Source organism: Pleurodeles waltl, unplaced genomic scaffold (assembly GCF_031143425.1).
Source record: "Pleurodeles waltl isolate 20211129_DDA unplaced genomic scaffold, aPleWal1.hap1.20221129 scaffold_39, whole genome shotgun sequence".
Taxonomy (NCBI): Eukaryota; Metazoa; Chordata; class Amphibia; order Caudata; family Salamandridae; genus Pleurodeles; species Pleurodeles waltl.
The window spans coordinates 1,119,468-1,139,933 of record NW_027150097.1 but is presented as its reverse complement, the minus strand read 5'-3'; the positions used below and the strand labels follow the sequence as shown (position 1 = coordinate 1,139,933).

The 20,466-nt window shown below is 44.2% G+C and overlaps 5 non-coding genes across 5 annotated transcripts; all 5 read right to left on the bottom strand.

Moving 5' to 3' along the window:
• Positions 1 to 692: 692 nt before the first annotated feature.
• On the bottom strand, positions 693 to 764 carry TRNAE-UUC (transfer RNA glutamic acid (anticodon UUC)). Its single transcript has one exon. It is a non-coding gene; the product is annotated as a tRNA-Glu (tRNA).
• Positions 765 to 3,652: 2,888 nt separating this feature from the next.
• Positions 3,653 to 3,724, bottom strand: TRNAE-UUC (transfer RNA glutamic acid (anticodon UUC)). Its single transcript has one exon. It is a non-coding gene; the product is annotated as a tRNA-Glu (tRNA).
• Positions 3,725 to 6,613: 2,889 nt separating this feature from the next.
• TRNAE-UUC (transfer RNA glutamic acid (anticodon UUC)) lies at positions 6,614 to 6,685 on the bottom strand. The gene has a single exon. It is a non-coding gene; the product is annotated as a tRNA-Glu (tRNA).
• An 8,811-nt stretch (positions 6,686 to 15,496) lies between these two features.
• On the bottom strand, positions 15,497 to 15,568 carry TRNAE-UUC (transfer RNA glutamic acid (anticodon UUC)). Its single transcript has one exon. It is a non-coding gene; the product is annotated as a tRNA-Glu (tRNA).
• Positions 15,569 to 18,457: 2,889 nt separating this feature from the next.
• Positions 18,458 to 18,529, bottom strand: TRNAE-UUC (transfer RNA glutamic acid (anticodon UUC)). Its single transcript has one exon. It is a non-coding gene; the product is annotated as a tRNA-Glu (tRNA).
• Positions 18,530 to 20,466: the final 1,937 nt, after the last annotated feature.

Sequence of the window (20,466 nt, the reverse complement as noted above, 5' to 3'; positions counted from 1 at the left end):
GCATGGCCCCTTAACTAACCACCAAGAGTCTTTGCACGGCTGGGAACCTTTGTAAAAGGGTCAGTGGGTCACTGTGAATGCAGCAGGTCTTCACCCCTGTATTTCTTACAAAGAAGCAGAGTTTTATTCCAGGTACAGGAGGCATCTCTGGTGTCTGATACTACCGGTAGTGTTCAGCCTACCCTCTCTGAGAGAGCAGCAGTCAGGGTACAAAGCACACTGGTTGCAAAATGTGGACACTGCAAACAACAGCTGCAATATCACAGATGATATAAAACACATAAAGTACTCAAGTCTTATACTAGAAACAACACAGCAGGGGAATCATGTCATAAAACAAATGATGAACCCACAGTATGGACGGGGCAGGTAATAAAATGCGAATTTCCCATGGTGGGACCACAGTCAATTGCTGCCTTCTTCTCTGTGCCCCGGTCTCTTTATATAATCTGTACTTTTTGTTGTGCAATAAAAGAAAAACAAGGAATAACCCTTCATAGTATTAATGTACAGGTCAAGGGCTGGGGAGAGAGGGCAGTAGATTTGGGGGTCGGTGTGAACCTCTGACGGCATTAGATGGAAGCAGAAGACAAAGCAAGTGACATTTATTAAGACTTTAGGTGCATTTAGGTTTATAGAAAAAAACTGAGAAAGATTAAAATGTCTGAGTAGTGAAAAAAAAAACCATGGATTTCCCATACCGGGAGTCGAACCCCGGCCGCCTGGGTGAAAACCAGGAATCCTAACCGCTGGACCATATGGGAACTGTGAACTTTTTATACAGCTTAGTGTATGTGAGGTGTCTCCCAAGGTCACACTGCATTCCGTACACTGACAGTTATATTGTTCTTCTCAGTAGTACACAATCAATTGGGGTAACAGACACCTCACTTCTGACAAAAGAGAAGGAATGACCAGAAGTCATCATTTCTGCCACAACCTGTCAGGTCTCATTATTTACAACCTTAGAGCTTCTACACATACACAGAGCCCAGGACACGGAGGACAGCAGCAGTCCCTGCATTCATTATTACTAACCCCTCCCCTTGAGCCAGACAAAGCCACGCCCCTCCCGTAGGACACTCCTGGGTTTCCTCACCAGACTGATGGCCCCACAGACCCCTCTCCAGTTATCTTCCAGCTGCTTCCTTGACGACACTCCCCTGCACCTGTCACAGGCTCCAGGATGCCCTCCTGGGGCTCGAGTTATACTCCTTCTCTATCTACTAACAGCACCGACTCCAGTCCTGACACTGGATTGGTTCACACAGAGAAGAAACAGCTCAGAAGTAGTCTGGGTTGTTCCCAGGTACCTGCATCTTCACAGAATGACTGCCAGGGGGCAGCACAGCCAAAGCACTCACAGCCCACAAGGCTACAAATCATCAATTGGATGTCAGCAGCCTTGTCAGAGGCGCAGAGACTAGTAATTCCACAATATTTTGGGACAGCAGAGGAAGAAGCAAGTGCTGAGCTGAAGTGGTCACTGCTGTTTTGTCACAACACCAGACATATGTTCTTAAAAGCATGTAAGCGCACATTCTTAGGCATTCTCGGTCATCTTCTCCCTTTCTGACATTATACCAATTGTATACACCCGAATGGAGAAAAGTTAAAATATAAGGTACTAGGAATATGCGCCAAAGGTAGGCAAATTAAACATTTCAAGTACAAATATTACCATATTTATTGATGTAAAATGTAAACAAGTTAGACTGAAAATATGTGTGTGTGTTTACAAAGGATGTCTAAAGTGTATGCTGTGAGGTCAGGTTGCAGTTCACTACTTGCACTTGTGCCTTTCACAAGTGTGAGTACCCAGTTACACTAATGTCTGCTCTGACTTGTTATTCTGAGAGTCATGTGCTAAAGGGGGGCTTCCACCCTAGTTTGAGGGACCAGAGTACGAATGCCCCAGGGCACAGGAAGTACACAGTCCTCATTGATACAACTGTGGCCCAGTAACTTCTGACTGCCCTTTGGCCCCACAGACTGGCACATATATGTCATCAGACTATAGCACCGTGGTACATATGCACACATGTGCATGTACACGTCAGCCAGTTTTTTATTCATTTATGTGCTAATACTGTTCAGCATCAGGATGTGATGTCGAAGGAGACTGGTGGAGAGCGCCGAAGTCTCTGGTATTTCAAGACAAAACTAGAGACCTTTTCACACTCATATACTGCTCCAGGCAGATCTTCCACTGCAAATGCAAGTTATATGTGTCCAGCTGAAAACTGTTTATTTTTGGGTACTTGCTTTAGTCAAAGGTTACCATTTGCAACTCACAAAAAAAAGCAAAGGGCAATTTCATACATTAACACTTTGGTAAAGTCGTTCTTTCACACCGTACATTTCCGTAAGTTTCTCTCTCCTTGTAAGTTATCCGGTGTGAAGGGCAAGTGGAGTCAGGTCCACACTGTGCATCTTACAGTTGTGTAGCCAGAGTAGAGAGGTGTCCACACAGACACAGGACGTAGACAACACCTGTGTGTAGCATCAAGTGTCCCAGCAACGCCTATAGAATAATGTATAGATGCCCCCAAACCGCAGAAACCACGAGGAGAATGAAAAGAGGAAGAGACGGGTTATGTCAGAGATACAAATGGTTTCCTGCTCAAGACCTGCAATAAATTAAAACAAAAGTATTATTACAAACATCCCAGGTCCTACCGATATTGGAACTCAGATTGCTGGATTCAGAGTCCAGAGTGCTAATCATTACACGATGGAACCAACGTCCACGATCCTCAACCCTAGGAGTCCTGAAGCAGTGTCAGTCGCCACCTACTGTCTATCGCTTGAATTCGTTCACACTGTAAATCAAACATGACAAATCCAACAGCACAACTAAAATGTGTATTTTACAAGTAATAACATAAAAACAGAAATATACTTTTGCTGATGCAGAAACAAAGAAAATGTCTCGTCTGATGCTTCGAAATCTCCATTTAGCATGGCCCCTTAACTAACCACCAAGAGTCTTTGCACGGCTGGGAACCTTTGTAAAAGGGTCAGTGGGTCACTGTGAATGCAGCAGGTCTTCACCCCTGTATTTCTTACAAAGAAGCAGAGTTTTATTCCAGGTACAGGAGGCATCTCTGGTGTCTGATACTACCGGTAGTGTTCAGCCTACCCTCTCTGAGAGAGCAGCAGTCAGGGTACAAAGCACACTGGTTGCAAAATGTGGACACTGCAAACAACAGCTGCAATATCACAGATGATATAAAACACATAAAGTACTCAAGTCTTATACTAGAAACAACACAGCAGGGGAATCATGTCATAAAACAAATGATGAACCCACAGTATGGACGGGGCAGGTAATAAAATGCGAATTTCCCATGGTGGGACCACAGTCAATTGCTGCCTTCTTCTCTGTGCCCCGGTCTCTTTATATAATCTGTACTTTTTGTTGTGCAATAAAAGAAAAACAAGGAATAACCCTTCATAGTATTAATGTACAGGTCAAGGGCTGGGGAGAGAGGGCAGTAGATTTGGGGGTCGGTGTGAACCTCTGACGGCATTAGATGGAAGCAGAAGACAAAGCAAGTGACATTTATTAAGACTTTAGGTGCATTTAGGTTTATAGAAAAAAACTGAGAAAGATTAAAATGTCTGAGTAGTGAAAAAAAAAACCATGGATTTCCCATACCGGGAGTCGAACCCCGGCCGCCTGGGTGAAAACCAGGAATCCTAACCGCTGGACCATATGGGAACTGTGAACTTTTTATACAGCTTAGTGTATGTGAGGTGTCTCCCAAGGTCACACTGCATTCCGTACACTGACAGTTATATTGTTCTTCTCAGTAGTACACAATCAATTGGGGTAACAGACACCTCACTTCTGACAAAAGAGAAGGAATGACCAGAAGTCATCATTTCTGCCACAACCTGTCAGGTCTCATTATTTACAACCTTAGAGCTTCTACACATACACAGAGCCCAGGACACGGAGGACAGCAGCAGTCCCTGCATTCATTATTACTAACCCCTCCCCTTGAGCCAGACAAAGCCACGCCCCTCCCGTAGGACACTCCTGGGTTTCCTCACCAGACTGATGGCCCCACAGACCCCTCTCCAGTTATCTTCCAGCTGCTTCCTTGACGACACTCCCCTGCACCTGTCACAGGCTCCAGGATGCCCTCCTGGGGCTCGAGTTATACTCCTTCTCTATCTACTAACAGCACCGACTCCAGTCCTGACACTGGATTGGTTCACACAGAGAAGAAACAGCTCAGAAGTAGTCTGGGTTGTTCCCAGGTACCTGCATCTTCACAGAATGACTGCCAGGGGGCAGCACAGCCAAAGCACTCACAGCCCACAAGGCTACAAATCATCAATTGGATGTCAGCAGCCTTGTCAGAGGCGCAGAGACTAGTAATTCCACAATATTTTGGGACAGCAGAGGAAGAAGCAAGTGCTGAGCTGAAGTGGTCACTGCTGTTTTGTCACAACACCAGACATATGTTCTTAAAAGCATGTAAGCGCACATTCTTAGGCATTCTCGGTCATCTTCTCCCTTTCTGACATTATACCAATTGTATACACCCGAATGGAGAAAAGTTAAAATATAAGGTACTAGGAATATGCGCCAAAGGTAGGCAAATTAAACATTTCAAGTACAAATATTACCATATTTATTGATGTAAAATGTAAACAAGTTAGACTGAAAATATGTGTGTGTGTTTACAAAGGATGTCTAAAGTGTATGCTGTGAGGTCAGGTTGCAGTTCACTACTTGCACTTGTGCCTTTCACAAGTGTGAGTACCCAGTTACACTAATGTCTGCTCTGACTTGTTATTCTGAGAGTCATGTGCTAAAGGGGGGCTTCCACCCTAGTTTGAGGGACCAGAGTACGAATGCCCCAGGGCACAGGAAGTACACAGTCCTTATTGATACAACTGTGGCCCAGTAACTTCTGACTGCCCGTTGACCTCACAGACTGGCACATATATGTCATCAGACTATAGCACCGTGGTACATATGCACACATGTGCATGTACACGTCAGCCAGTTTTTTATTCTTTTATGTGCTAATACTGTTCAGCATCAGGATGTGATGTCGAAGGAGACTGGTGGAGAGCGCCGAAGCCTCTGGTATTTCAAGACAAAACTAGAGACCTTTTCACACTCATATACTGCTCCAGGCAGATCTTTTACTGCAAATGCAAGTTATATGAGTCCAGCTGAAAACTGTTTATTTTTGGGTACTTGCTTTAGTCAAAGGTTACCATTTGCAACTCACAAAAAAAAAGCAAAGGGCAATTTCATACATTAACACTTTGGTAAAGTCGTTCTTTCACACCGTACATTTCCGTAAGTTTCTCTCTCCTTGTAAGTTATCCGGTGTGAAGGCCAAGTGGAGTCAGGTCCACACTGTGCATCTTACAGTTGTGTAGCCAGAGTAGAGAGGTGTCCACACAGACACAGGACGTAGACAACACCTGTGTGTAGCATCAAGTGTCCCCATCAACGCCTATAGAATAATGTATAGATGCCCCCAAACCGCAGAAACCACGAGGGGAATGAAAAGAGGAAGAGACGGGTTATGTCAGAGATACAAATGGTTTCCTGCTCAAGACCTGCAATAAATTAAAACAAAAGTATTATTACAAACATTCCAGGTCCTACCGATATTGGAACTCAGATTGCTGGATTCAGAGTCCACAGTGCTAATCATTACACGATGGAACCAACGTCCACGATCCTCAACCCTAGGAGTCCTGAAGCAGTGTCAGTCACCACCTACTGTCTATCGCTTGAATTTGTTCACACTGTAAATCAAACATGACAAATCCAACAGCACAACTAAAATGTGTATTTCACAAGTAATAACATAAAAACAGAAATATACTTTTGCTGATGCAGAAACAAAGAAAACGTCTCGTCTGATGCTTCGAAATCTCCATTTAGCATGGCCCCTTAACTAACCACCAAGAGTCTTTGCACGGCTGGGAACCTTTGTAAAAGGGTCAGTGGGTCACTGTGAATGCAGCAGATCTTCACCCCTGTATTTCTTACAAACAAGCAGAGTTTTATTCCAGGTACAGGAGGCATCTCTGGTGTCTGATACTACCAGTAGTGTTCAGCCTACCCTCTCTGAGAGAGCAGCAGTGAGGGTACAAAGCACACTGGTTGCAAAATGTGGACACTGCAAACAACAGCTGCAATATCACAGATGATATAAAACACATAAAGTACTCAAGTCTTATACTAGAAACAACACAGCAGGGGAATCATGTCATAAAACAAATGATGAACCCACAGTATGGACGGGCAGGTAATAAAATGCGAATTTCCCATGGTGGGACCACAGTCAATTGCTGCCTTCTTCTCTGTGCCCCGGTCTCTTTATATAATCTGTACTTTTTGTTGTGCAATAAAAGAAAAACAAGGAATAACCCTTCATAGTATTAATGTACAGGTCAAGGGCTGGGGAGAGAGGGCAGTAGATTTGGGGGTCGGTGTAAACCTCTGACGGCATTAGATGGAAGCAGAAGACAAAGCAAGTGACATTTATTAAGACTTTAGGTGCATTTAGGTTTATAGAAAAAAACTGAGAAAGATTAAAATGTCTGAGTAGTGAAAAAAAAAAATAAGGATTTCCCATACCGGGAGTCGAACCCGGGCCGCCTGGGTGAAAACCAGGAATCCTAACCGCTAGACAATATGGGAACTGTGAACTTTTTATACAGCTTAGTGTATTTGAGGTGTCTCCCAAGGTCACACTGCATTCCGTACACTGAGAGTTATATTGTTCTTCTCAGTAGTACACAATCAATTGGGGTAACAGACACTTCACTTCTGACAAAAGAGAAGGAATGACCAGAAGTCATCATTTCTGCCACAACCTGTCAGGTCTCATTATTTACAACCTTAGAGCTTCTACACATACACAGAGCCCAGGACACGGAGAACAGCAGCAGTCCCTGCATTCACTATTACTAACCCCTCCCCTTGAGCCAGACAAAGCCACGCCCCTCCCGTAGGACACTCCTGGGTTTCCTCACCAGACTGATGGCCCCACAGACCCCTCTCCAGTTATCTTCCAGCTGCTTCCTTGACGACACTCCCCTGCACCTGTCACAGGCTCCAGGCTGCCCTCCTGGGGCTCGAGTTATACTCCTTCTCTATCTACTAACAGCACCGACTCCAGTCCTGACACTGGATTGGTTCACACAGAGAAGAAACAGCTCAGAAGTAGTCTGGGTTGTTCCCAGGTACCTGCATCTTCACAGAGTGACTGCCAGGGGGCAGCACAGCCAAAGCACTCACAGCCCACAAGGCTACAAATCATCAATTGGACGTCAGCAGCCTTGTCAGAGGCGCAGAGACTAGTAATTCCACAATATTTTGGGACAGCAGAGGAAGAAGCAAGTGCTGAGCTGAAGTGGTCACTGCTGTTTTGTCACAACACCAGACATATGTTCTTAAAACCACGTAAGCGCACATTCTTAGGAATTCTCGGTCGTCTTCTCCCTTTCTGACATTATACCAATTGTATACACCCGAATGGAGAAAAGTTAAAATATAAGGTACTAGGAATATGCGCCAAAGGTAGGCAAATTAAACATTTCAAGTACAAATATTACCATATTTATTGATGTAAAATGTAAACAAGTTAGACTGAAAATATGTGTGTGTGTTTACAAAGGATGTCTAAAGTGTATGCTGTGAGGTCAGGTTGCAGTTCACTACTTGCACTTGTGCCTTTCACAAGTGTGAGTACCCAGTTACACTAATGTCTGCTCTGACTTGTTATTCTGAGAGTCATGTGCTAAAGGGGGGCTTCCACCCTAGTTTGAGGGACCAGAGTACGAATGCCCCAGGGCACAGGAAGTACACAGTCCTCATTGATACAACTGTGGCCCAGTAACTTCTGACTGCCCTTTGACCCCACAGACTGGCACATATATGTCATCAGACTATAGCACCGTGGTACATATGCACACATGTGCATGTACACGTCAGCCAGTTTTTTATTCATTTATGTGCTAATACTGTTCAGCATCAGGATGTGATGTCGAAGGAGACTGGTGGAGAGCGCCGAAGTCTCTGGTATTTCAAGACAAAACTAGAGACCTTTTCACACTCATATACTGCTCCAGGCAGATCTTCCACTGCAAATGCAAGTTATATGAGTCCAGCTGAAAACTGTTTATTTTTGGGTACTTGCTTTAGTCAAAGGTTACCATTTGCAACTCACAAAAAAAAAGCAAAGGGCAATTTCATACATTAACACTTTGGTAAAGTCGTTCTTTCACACCGTACATTTCCGTAAGTTTCTCTCTCCTTGTAAGTTATCCGGTGTGAAGGCCAAGTGGAGTCAGGTCCACACTGTGCATCTTACAGTTGTGTAGCCAGAGTAGAGAGGTGTCCACACAGACACAGGACGTAGACAACACCTGTGTGTAGCATCAAGTGTCCCCAGCAACGCCTATAGAATAATGTATAGATGCCCCCAAACCGCAGAAACCACGAGGGGAATGAAAAGAGGAAGAGACGGGTTATGTCAGAGATACAAATGGTTTCCTGCTCAAGACCTGCAATAAATTAAAACAAAAGTATTATTACAAGCATTCCAGGTCCTACCGATATTGGAACTCAGATTGCTGGATTCAGAGTCCAGAGTGCTAATCATTACACGATGGAACCAACGTCCACGATCCTCAACCCTAGGAGTCCTGAAGCACTGTCAGTCGCCACCTACTGTCTATCGCTTGAATTCGTTCACACTGTAAATCAAACATGACAAATCCAACAGCACAACTAAAATGTGTATTTCACAAGTAATAACATAAAAACAGAAATATACTTTTGCTGATGCAGAAACAAAGAAAACGTCTCGTCTGATGCTTCGAAATCTCCATTTAGCATGGCCCCTTAACTAACCACCAAGAGTCTTTGCATGGCTGGGAACCTTTGTAAAAGGGTCAGTGGGTCACTGTGAATGCAGCAGATCTTCACCCCTGTATTTCTTACAAACAAGCAGAGTTTTATTCCAGGTACAGGAGGCATCTCTGGTGTCTGATACTACCGGTAGTGTTCAGCCTACCCTCTCTGAGAGAGCAGCAGTGAGGGTACAAAGCACACTGGTTGCAAAATGTGGACACTGCAAACAACAGCTGCAATATCACAGATGATATAAAACACATAAAGTACTCAAGTCTTATACTAGAAACAACACAGCAGGGGAATCATGTCATAAAACAAATGATGAACCCACAGTATGGACTGGGCAGGTAATAAAATGCGAATTTCCCATGGTGGGACCACAGTCAATTGCTGCCTTCTTCTCTGTGCCCCGGTCTCTTTATATAATGTGTACTTTTTGTTGTGCAATAAAAGAAAAACAAGGAATAACCCTTCATAGTATTAATGTACAGGTCAAGGGCTGGGGAGAGAGGGCAGTAGATTTGGGGGTCGGTGTAAACCTCTGACGGCATTAGATGGAAGCAGAAGACAAAGCAAGTGACATTTATTAAGACTTTAGGTGCATTTAGGTTTATAGAAAAAAACTGAGAAAGATTAAAATGTCTGAGTAGTGAAAAAAAAAAAATATGGATGTCCCATACCAGGAGTCGAACCCAGGGCGCCTGGGTGAAAACAAGGAATTCTAACCGCTAGACCATATGGGAACTGTGAACTTTTTATACAGCTTAGTGTATGTGAGGTGTCTCCCAAGGTCACACTGCATTCTGTACACTGAGAGTTATATTGTTCTTCTCAGTAGTACACAATCAATTGGGGTAACAGACACCTCACTTCTGACAAAAGAGAAGGAATCACCAGAAGTCATCATTTCTGCCACAACCTGTCAGGTCTCATTATTTACAACCTTAGAGCTTCTACACATACACAGAGCCCAAGACACGGAGGACAGCAGCAGTCCCTGCATTCACTATTACTAACCCCTCCCCTTGAGCCAGACAAAGCCACGCCCCTCCCGTAGGACACTCCTGGGTTTCCTCACCAGACTGATGGCCCCACAGACCCCTCTCCAGTTATCTTCCAGCTGCTTCCTTGACGACACTCCCCTGCACCTGTCACAGGCTCCAGGCTGCCCTCCTGGGGCTCGAGTTATACTCCTTCTCTATCTACTAACAGCACCGACTCCAGTCCTGACACTGGATTGGTTCACACAGAGAAGAAACAGCTCAGAAGTAGTCTGGGTTGTTCCCAGGTACCTGCATCTTCACAGAGTGACTGCCAGGGGGCAGCACAGCCAAAGCACTCACAGCCCACAAGGCTACAAATCATCAATTGGATGTCAGCAGCCTTGTCAGAGGCGCAGAGACTAGTAATTCCACAATATTTTGGGACAGCAGAGGAAGAAGCAAGTGCTGAGCTGAAGTGGTCACTGCTGTTTTGTCAAAGCACCAGACATATGTTCTTAAAAGCAGGTAAGCACACATTCTTAGGAATTCTCGGTCGTCTTCTCCCTTTCTGACATTATACCAATTGTATACACCCGAATGGAGAAAAGTTAAAATATAAGGTACTAGGAATATGCGCCAAAGGTAGGCAAATTAAACATTTCAAGTACAAATATTACCATATTTATTGATGTAAAATGTAAACAAGTTAGACTGAAAATATGTGTGTGTGTTTACAAAGGATGTCTAGAGTGTATGCTGTGAGGTCAGGTTGCAGTTCACTACTTGCACTTGTGCCTTTCACAAGTGTGAGTACCCAGTTACACTAATGTCTGCTCTGACTTGTTATTCTGAGAGTCATGTGCTAAAGGGGGGCTTCCACCCTAGTTTGAGGGACCAGAGTACGAATGCCCCAGGGCACAGGAAGTACACAGTCCTCATTGATACAACTGTGGCCCAGTAACTTCTGACTGCCCTTTGACCCCACAGACTGGCACATATATGTCATCAGACTATAGCACCGTGGTACATATGCACACATGTGCATGTACACGTCAGCCAGTTTTTTATTCATTTATCTGCTAATACTGTTCAGCATCAGGATGTGATGTCGAAGGAGACTGGTGGAGAGCGCCGAAGTCTCTGGTATTTCAAGACAAAACTAGAGACCTTTTCACACTCATATACTGCTCCAGGCAGATCTTCCACTGCAAATGCAAGTTATATGAGTCCAGCTGAAAACTGTTTATTTTTGGGTACTTGCTTTAGTCAAAGGTTACCATTTGCAACTCACAAAAAAAAAGCAAAGGGCAATTTCATACATTAACACTTTGGTAAAGTCGTTCTTTCACACCGTACATTTCCGTAAGTTTCTCTCTCCTTGTAAGTTATGCGGTGTGAAGGCCAAGTGGAGGCAGGTCCACACTGTGCATCTTACAGTAGTGTAGCCAGAGTAGAGAGGTGTCCACACAGACACAGGACGTAGACAACACCTGTGTGTAGCATCAAGTGTCCCCATCAACGCCTATAGAATAATGTATAGATGCCCCCAAACCGCAGAAACCACGAGGGGAATGAAAAGAGGAAGAGACGGGTTATGTCAGAGATACAAATGGTTTCCTGCTCAAGACCTGCAATAAATTAAAACAAAAGTATTATTACAAACATTCCAGGTCCTACCGATATTGGAACTCAGATTGCTAGATTCAGAGTCCAGAGTGCTAATCATTACACGATGGAACCAACGTCCACGATCCTCAACCCTAGGAGTCCTGAAGCAGTGTCAGTCGCCACCTACTGTCTATCGCTTGAATTCGTTCACACTGTAAATCAAACATGACAAATCCAACAGCACAACTAAAATGTGTATTTCACAAGTAATAACATAAAAACAGAAATATACTTTTGCTGATGCAGAAACAAAGAAAACGTCTCGTCTGATGCTTTGAAATCTCCATTTAGTATGGCCCCTTAACTAACCACCAAGAGTCTTTGCACGGCTGGGAACCTTCGTAAAAGGGTCAGTGGGTCACTGTGAATGCAGCAGATCTTCACCCCTGTATTTCTTACAAAGAAGCAATGTTTTATTAAAGGTACAGGAGGCATCTCTGGTGTCTGATACTACCGGTAGTGTTCAGCCTACCCTCTCTGAGAGAGCAGCAGTGAGGGTACAAAGCACACTGGTTGCAAAATGTGGACACTGCAAACAACAGTTGCAATATCACAGATGATATAAAACCCATAAAGTACTCAAGTCTTATACTAGAAACAACACAGCAGGGGAATCATGTCATAAAACAAATGATGAACCCACAATATGGACGGGGCAGGTAATAAATTGCGAATTTCCCATGGTGGGACCACAGTCAATTGCTGCCTTCTTCTCTGTGCCCCGGTCTCTTTATATAATCTGTACTTTTTGTTGTGCAATAAAAGAAAAACAAGGAATAACCCTTCATTGTATTAATGTACAGGTCAAGGGCTGGGGAGAGAGGGCAGTAGATTTGGGGGTCGGTGTAAACCTCTGACGGCATTAGATGGAAGCAGAAGACAAAGCAAGTGACATTTATTAAGACTTTAGGTGCATTTAGGTTTATAGAAAAAAACTGAGAAAGATTAAAATGTCTGAGTAGTGAAAAAAAAAATATGGATTTCCCATACCAGGAGTCGAACCCGGGACACCTGGGTGAAAACCAGGAATCCTAAGCGCTAGACTATATGGGAACTGTGAACTTTTTATACAGCTTAGTGTATGTGAGGTGTCTCCCAAGGCCCACTGCATTCCGTACACTGAGAGTGATATTGTTCTTCTCAGTAGTACACAATCAATTGGGGTAAAAGACACCTCACTTCTGACAAAAGAGAAGGAATGACCAGAAGTCATCATTTCTGCCACAACCTGTCAGGTTTCATTATTTACAACCTTAGAGCTTCTACAGATACACAGAGCCCCGGACACGGAGGACAGCAGCAGTCCCTGCATTCACTATTACTAACCCCTCCCCTTGAGCCAGACAAAGCCACGCCCCTCCCGTAGGACACTCCTGGGTTTCCTCACCAGACTGATGGCCCCACAGACCCCTCGCCAGTTATCTTCCAGCTGCTTCCTTGACGACACTCCCCTGCACCTGTCACAGGCTCCAGGCTGCCCTCCTGGGGCTCGAGTTATACTCCTTCTCTATCTACTAACAGCACCGACTCCAGTCCTGACACTGGATTGGTTCACACAGAGAAGAAACAGCTCAGAAGTAGTCTGGGTTGTTCCCAGGTACCTGCATCTTCACAGAGTGACTGCCAGGGGGCAGCACAGCCAAAGCACTCACAGCCCACAAGGCTACAAATCATCAATTGGATGTCAGCAGCCTTGTCAGAGGCGCAGAGACTAGTAATTCCACAATATTTTGGGACAGCAGAGGAAGAAGCAAGTGCTGAGCTGAAGTGGTCACTGCTGTTTTGTCACAACACCAGACATATGTTCTTAAAAGCATGTAAGCGCACATTCTTAGGAATTCTCGGTCGTCTTCTCCCTTTCTGACATTATACCAATTGTATACAACCGAATGGAGAAAATTTAAAATATAAGGTACTAGGAATATGCGCCAAAGGTAGGCAAATTAAACATTTCAAGTACAAATATTACCATATTTATTGATGTAAAATGTAAACAAGTTAGACTGAAAATATGTGTGTGTGTTTACAAAGGATGTCTAAAGTGTATGCTGTGAGGTCAGGTTGCAGTTCACTACTTGCACTTGTGCCTTTCACAAGTGTGAGTACCCAGTTACACTAATGTCTGCTCTGACTTGTTATTCTGAGAGTCATGTGCTAAAGGGGGGCTTCCACCCTAGTTTGAGGGACCAGAGTACGAATGCCCCAGGGCACAGGAAGTACACAGTCCTCATTGATACAACTGTGGCCCAGTAACTTCTGACTGCCCTTTGGCCCCACAGACTGGCACATATATGTCATCAGACTATAGCACCGTGGTACATATGCACACATGTGCATGTACACGTCAGCCAGTTTTTTATTCATTTATGTGCTAATACTGTTCAGCATCAGGATGTGATGTCGAAGGAGACTGGTGGAGAGCGCCGAAGTCTCTGGTATTTCAAGACAAAACTAGAGACCTTTTCACACTCATATACTGCTCCAGGCAGATCTTCCACTGCAAATGCAAGTTATATGTGTCCAGCTGAAAACTGTTTATTTTTGGGTACTTGCTTTAGTCAAAGGTTACCATTTGCAACTCACAAAAAAAAGCAAAGGGCAATTTCATACATTAACACTTTGGTAAAGTCGTTCTTTCACACCGTACATTTCCGTAAGTTTCTCTCTCCTTGTAAGTTATCCGGTGTGAAGGGCAAGTGGAGTCAGGTCCACACTGTGCATCTTACAGTTGTGTAGCCAGAGTAGAGAGGTGTCCACACAGACACAGGACGTAGACAACACCTGTGTGTAGCATCAAGTGTCCCAGCAACGCCTATAGAATAATGTATAGATGCCCCCAAACCGCAGAAACCACGAGGAGAATGAAAAGAGGAAGAGACGGGTTATGTCAGAGATACAAATGGTTTCCTGCTCAAGACCTGCAATAAATTAAAACAAAAGTATTATTACAAACATCCCAGGTCCTACCGATATTGGAACTCAGATTGCTGGATTCAGAGTCCAGAGTGCTAATCATTACACGATGGAACCAACGTCCACGATCCTCAACCCTAGGAGTCCTGAAGCAGTGTCAGTCGCCACCTACTGTCTATCGCTTGAATTCGTTCACACTGTAAATCAAACATGACAAATCCAACAGCACAACTAAAATGTGTATTTTACAAGTAATAACATAAAAACAGAAATATACTTTTGCTGATGCAGAAACAAAGAAAATGTCTCGTCTGATGCTTCGAAATCTCCATTTAGCATGGCCCCTTAACTAACCACCAAGAGTCTTTGCACGGCTGGGAACCTTTGTAAAAGGGTCAGTGGGTCACTGTGAATGCAGCAGGTCTTCACCCCTGTATTTCTTACAAAGAAGCAGAGTTTTATTCCAGGTACAGGAGGCATCTCTGGTGTCTGATACTACCGGTAGTGTTCAGCCTACCCTCTCTGAGAGAGCAGCAGTCAGGGTACAAAGCACACTGGTTGCAAAATGTGGACACTGCAAACAACAGCTGCAATATCACAGATGATATAAAACACATAAAGTACTCAAGTCTTATACTAGAAACAACACAGCAGGGGAATCATGACATAAAACAAATGATGAACCCACAGTATGGACGGGGCAGGTAATAAAATGCGAATTTCCCATGGTGGGACCACAGTCAATTGCTGCCTTCTTCTCTGTGCCCCGGTCTCTTTATATAATCTGTACTTTTTGTTGTGCAATAAAAGAAAAACAAGGAATAACCCTTCATAGTATTAATGTACAGGTCAAGGGCTGGGGAGAGAGGGCAGTAGATTTGGGGGTCGGTGTAAACCTCTGACGGCATTAGATGGAAGCAGAAGACAAAGCAAGTGACATTTATTAAGACTTTAGGTGCATTTAGGTTTATAGAAAAAAACTGAGAAAGATTAAAATGTCTGAGTAGTGAAAAAAAAAAACATGGATTTCCCATACCGGGAGTCGAACCCCGGCCGCCTGGGTGAAAACCAGGAATCCTAACCGCTGGACCATATGGGAACTGTGAACTTTTTATACAGCTTAGTGTATGTGAGGTGTCTCCCAAGGTCACACTGCATTCCGTACACTGACAGTTATATTGTTCTTCTCAGTAGTACACAATCAATTGGGGTAACAGACACCTCACTTCTGACAAAAGAGAAGGAATGACCAGAAGTCATCATTTCTGCCACAACCTGTCAGGTCTCATTATTTACAACCTTAGAGCTTCTACACATACACAGAGCCCAGGACACGGAGGACAGCAGCAGTCCCTGCATTCATTATTACTAACCCCTCCCCTGGAGCCAGACAAAGCCACGCCCCTCCCGTAGGACACTCCTGGGTTTCCTCACCAGACTGATGGCCCCACAGACCCCTCTCCAGTTATCTTCCAGCTGCTTCCTTGACGACACTCCCCTGCACCTGTCACAGGCTCCAGGATGCCCTCCTGGGGCTCGAGTTATACTCCTTCTCTATCTACTAACAGCACCGACTCCAGTCCTGACACTGGATTGGTTCACACAGAGAAGAAACAGCTCAGAAGTAGTCTGGGTTGTTCCCAGGTACCTGCATCTTCACAGAATGACTGCCAGGGGGCAGCACAGCCAAAGCACTCACAGCCCACAAGGCTACAAATCATCAATTGGATGTCAGCAGCCTTGTCAGAGGCGCAGAGACTAGTAATTCCACAATATTTTGGGACAGCAGAGGAAGAAGCAAGTGCTGAGCTGAAGTGGTCACTGCTGTTTTGTCACAACACCAGACATATGTTCTTAAAAGCATGTAAGCGCACATTCTTAGGCATTCTCGGTCATCTTCTCCCTTTCTGACATTATACCAATTGAATACACCCGAATGGAGAAAAGTTAAAATATAAGGTACTAGGAATATGCGCCAAAGGTAGGCAAATTAAACATTTCAAGTACAAATATTACCATATTTATTGATGTAAAATGTAAACAAGTTAGACTGAAAATATGTGTGTGTGTTTACAAAGGATGTCTAAAGTGTATGCTGTGAGGTCAGGTTGCAGTTCACTACTTGCACTTGTGCCTTTCACAAGTGTGAGTACCCAGTTACACTAATGTCTGCTCTGACTTGTTATTCTGAGAGTCATGTGCTAAAGGGGGGCTTCCACCCTAGTTTGAGGGACCAGAGTACGAATGCCCCAGGGCACAGGAAGTACACAGTCCTCATTGATACAACTGTGGCCCAGTAACTTCTGACTGCCCGTTGACCTCACAGACTGGCACATATATGTCATCAGACTATAGCACCGTGGTACATATGCACACATGTGCATGTACACGTCAGCCAGTTTTTTATTCTTTTATGTGCTAATACTGTTCTTCATCAGGATGTGATGTCGAAGGAGACTGGTGGAGAGCGCCGAAGCCTCTGGTATTTCAAGACAAAACTAGAGACCTTTTCACACTCATATACTGCTCCAGGCAGATCTTTTACTGCAAATGCAAGTTATATGAGTCCAGCTGAAAACTGTTTATTTTTGGGTACTTGCTTTAGTCAAAGGTTACCATTTGCAACTCACAAAAAAAAAGCAAAGGGCAATTTCATACATTAACACTTTGGTAAAGTCGTTCTTTCACACCGTACATTTCCGTAAGTTTCTCTCTCCTTGTAAGTTATCCGGTGTGAAGGCCAAGTGGAGTCAGGTCCACACTGTGCATCTTACAGTTGTGTAGCCAGAGTAGAGAGGTGTCCACACAGACACAGGACGTAGACAACACCTGTGTGTAGCATCAAGTGTCCCCATCAACGCCTATAGAATAATGTATAGATGCCCCCAAACCGCAGAAACCACGAGGGGAATGAAAAGAGGAAGAGACGGGTTATGTCAGAGATACAAATGGTTTCCTGCTCAAGACCTGCAATAAATTAAAACAAAAGTATTATTACAAACATTCCAGGTCCTACCGATATTGGAACTCAGATTGCTGGATTCAGAGTCCACAGTGCTAATCATTACACGATGGAACCAACGTCCACGATCCTCAACCCTAGGAGTCCTGAAGCAGTGTCAGTCACCACCTACTGTCTATCGCTTGAATTTGTTCACACTGTAAATCAAACATGACAAATCCAACAGCACAACTAAAATGTGTATTTCACAAGTAATAACATAAAAACAGAAATATACTTTTGCTGATGCAGAAACAAAGAAAACGTCTCGTCTGATGCTTCGAAATCTCCATTTAGCATGGCCCCTTAACTAACCACCAAGAGTCTTTGCACGGCTGGGAACCTTTGTAAAAGGGTCAGTGGGTCACTGTGAATGCAGCAGATCTTCACCCCTGTATTTCTTACAAACAAGCAGAGTTTTATTCCAGGTACAGGAGGCATCTCTGGTGTCTGATACTACCAGTAGTGTTCAGCCTACCCTCTCTGAGAGAGCAGCAGTGAGGGTACAAAGCACACTGGTTGCAAAATGTGGACACTGCAAACAACAGCTGCAATATCACAGATGATATAAAACACATAAAGTACTCAAGTCTTATACTAGAAACAACACAGCAGGGGAATCATGTCATAAAACAAATGATGAACCCACAGTATGGACGGGCAGGTAATAAAATGCGAATTTCCCATGGTGGGACCACAGTCAATTGCTGCCTTCTTCTCTGTGCCCCGGTCTCTTTATATAATCTGTACTTTTTGTTGTGCAATAAAAGAAAAACAAGGAATAACCCTTCATAGTATTAATGTACAGGTCAAGGGCTGGGGAGAGAGGGCAGTAGATTTGGGGGTCGGTGTAAACCTCTGACGGCATTAGATGGAAGCAGAAGACAAAGCAAGTGACATTTATTAAGACTTTAGGTGCATTTAGGTTTATAGAAAAAAACTGAGAAAGATTAAAATGTCTGAGTAGTGAAAAAAAAAAATAAGGATTTCCCATACCGGGAGTCGAACCCGGGCCGCCTGGGTGAAAACCAGGAATCCTAACCGCTAGACAATATGGGAACTGTGAACTTTTTATACAGCTTAGTGTATTTGAGGTGTCTCCCAAGGTCACACTGCATTCCGTACACTGAGAGTTATATTGTTCTTCTCAGTAGTACACAATCAATTGGGGTAACAGACACTTCACTTCTGACAAAAGAGAAGGAATGACCAGAAGTCATCATTTCTGCCACAACCTGTCAGGTCTCATTATTTACAACCTTAGAGCTTCTACACATACACAGAGCCCAGGACACGGAGGACAGCAGCAGTCCCTGCATTCACTGTTACTAACCCCTCCCCTTGAGCCAGACAAAGCCACGCCCCTCCCGTAGGACACTCCTGGGTTTCCTCACCAGACTGATGGCCCCACAGACCCCTCTCCAGTTATCTTCCAGCTGCTTCCTTGACGACACTCCCCTGCACCTGTCACAGGCTCCAGGCTGCCCTCCTGGGGCTCGAGTTATACTCCTTCTCTATCTACTAACAGCACCGACTCCAGTCCTGACACTGGATTGGTTCACACAGAGAAGAAACAGCTCAGAAGTAGTCTGGGTTGTTCCCAGGTACCTGCATCTTCACAGAGTGACTGCCAGGGGGCAGCACAGCCAAAGCACTCACAGCCCACAAGGCTTCAAATCATCAATTGGATGTCAGCAGCCTTGTCAGAGGCGCAGAGACTAGTAATTCCACAATATTTTGGGACAGCAGAGGAAGAAGCAAGTGCTGAGCTGAAGTGGTCACTGCTGTTTTGTCACAGCACCAGACATATGTTCTTAAAAGCAGGTAAGCACACATTCTTAGGAATTCTCGGTCGTCTTCTCCCTTTCTGACATTATACCAATTGTATACACCCGAATGGAGAAAAGTTAAAATATAAGGTACTAGGAATATGCGCCAAAGGTTGGCAAATTAAACATTTCAAGTACAAATATTACCATATTTATTGATGTAAAATGTAAACAAGTTAGACTGAAAATATGTGTGTGTGTTTACAAAGGATGTCTAGAGTGTATGCTGTGAGGTCAGGTTGCAGTTCACTACTTGCACTTGTGCCTTTCACAAGTGTGAGTACCCAGTTACACTAATGTCTGCTCTGACTTGTTATTCTGAGAGTCATGTGCTAAAGGGGGGCTTCCACCCTAGTTTGAGGGACCAGAGTACGAATGCCCCAGGGCACAGGAAGTACACAGTCCTCATTGATACAACTGTGGCCCAGTAACTTCTGACTGCCCTTTGACCCCACAGACTGGCACATATATGTCATCAGACTATAGCACCGTGGTACATATGCACACATGTGCATGTACACGTCAGCCAGTTTTTTATTCATTTATCTGCTAATACTGTTCAGCATCAGGATGTGATGTCGAAGGAGACTGGTGGAGAGCGCCGAAGTCTCTGGTATTTCAAGACAAAACTAGAGACCTTTTCACACTCATATACTGCTCCAGGCAGATCTTCCACTGCAAATGCAAGTTATATGAGTCCAGCTGAAAACTGTTTATTTTTGGGTACTTGCTTTAGTCAAAGGTTACCATTTGCAACTCACAAAAAAAAAGCAAAGGGCAATTTCATACATTAACACTTTGGTAAAGTCGTTCTTTCACACCGTACATTTCCGTAAGTTTCTCTCTCCTTGTAAGTTATGCGGTGTGAAGGCCAAGTGGAGGCAGGTCCACACTGTGCATCTTACAGTAGTGTAGCCAGAGTAGAGAGGTGTCCACACAGACACAGGACGTAGACAACACCTGTGTGTAGCATCAAGTGTCCCCATCAACGCCTATAGAATAATGTATAGATGCCCCCAAACCGCAGAAACCACGAGGGGAATGAAAAGAGGAAGAGACGGGTTAAGTCAGAGATACAAATGGTTTCCTGCTCAAGACCTGCAATAAATTAAAACAAAAGTATTATTACAAACATTCCAGGTCCTACCGATATTGGAACTCAGATTG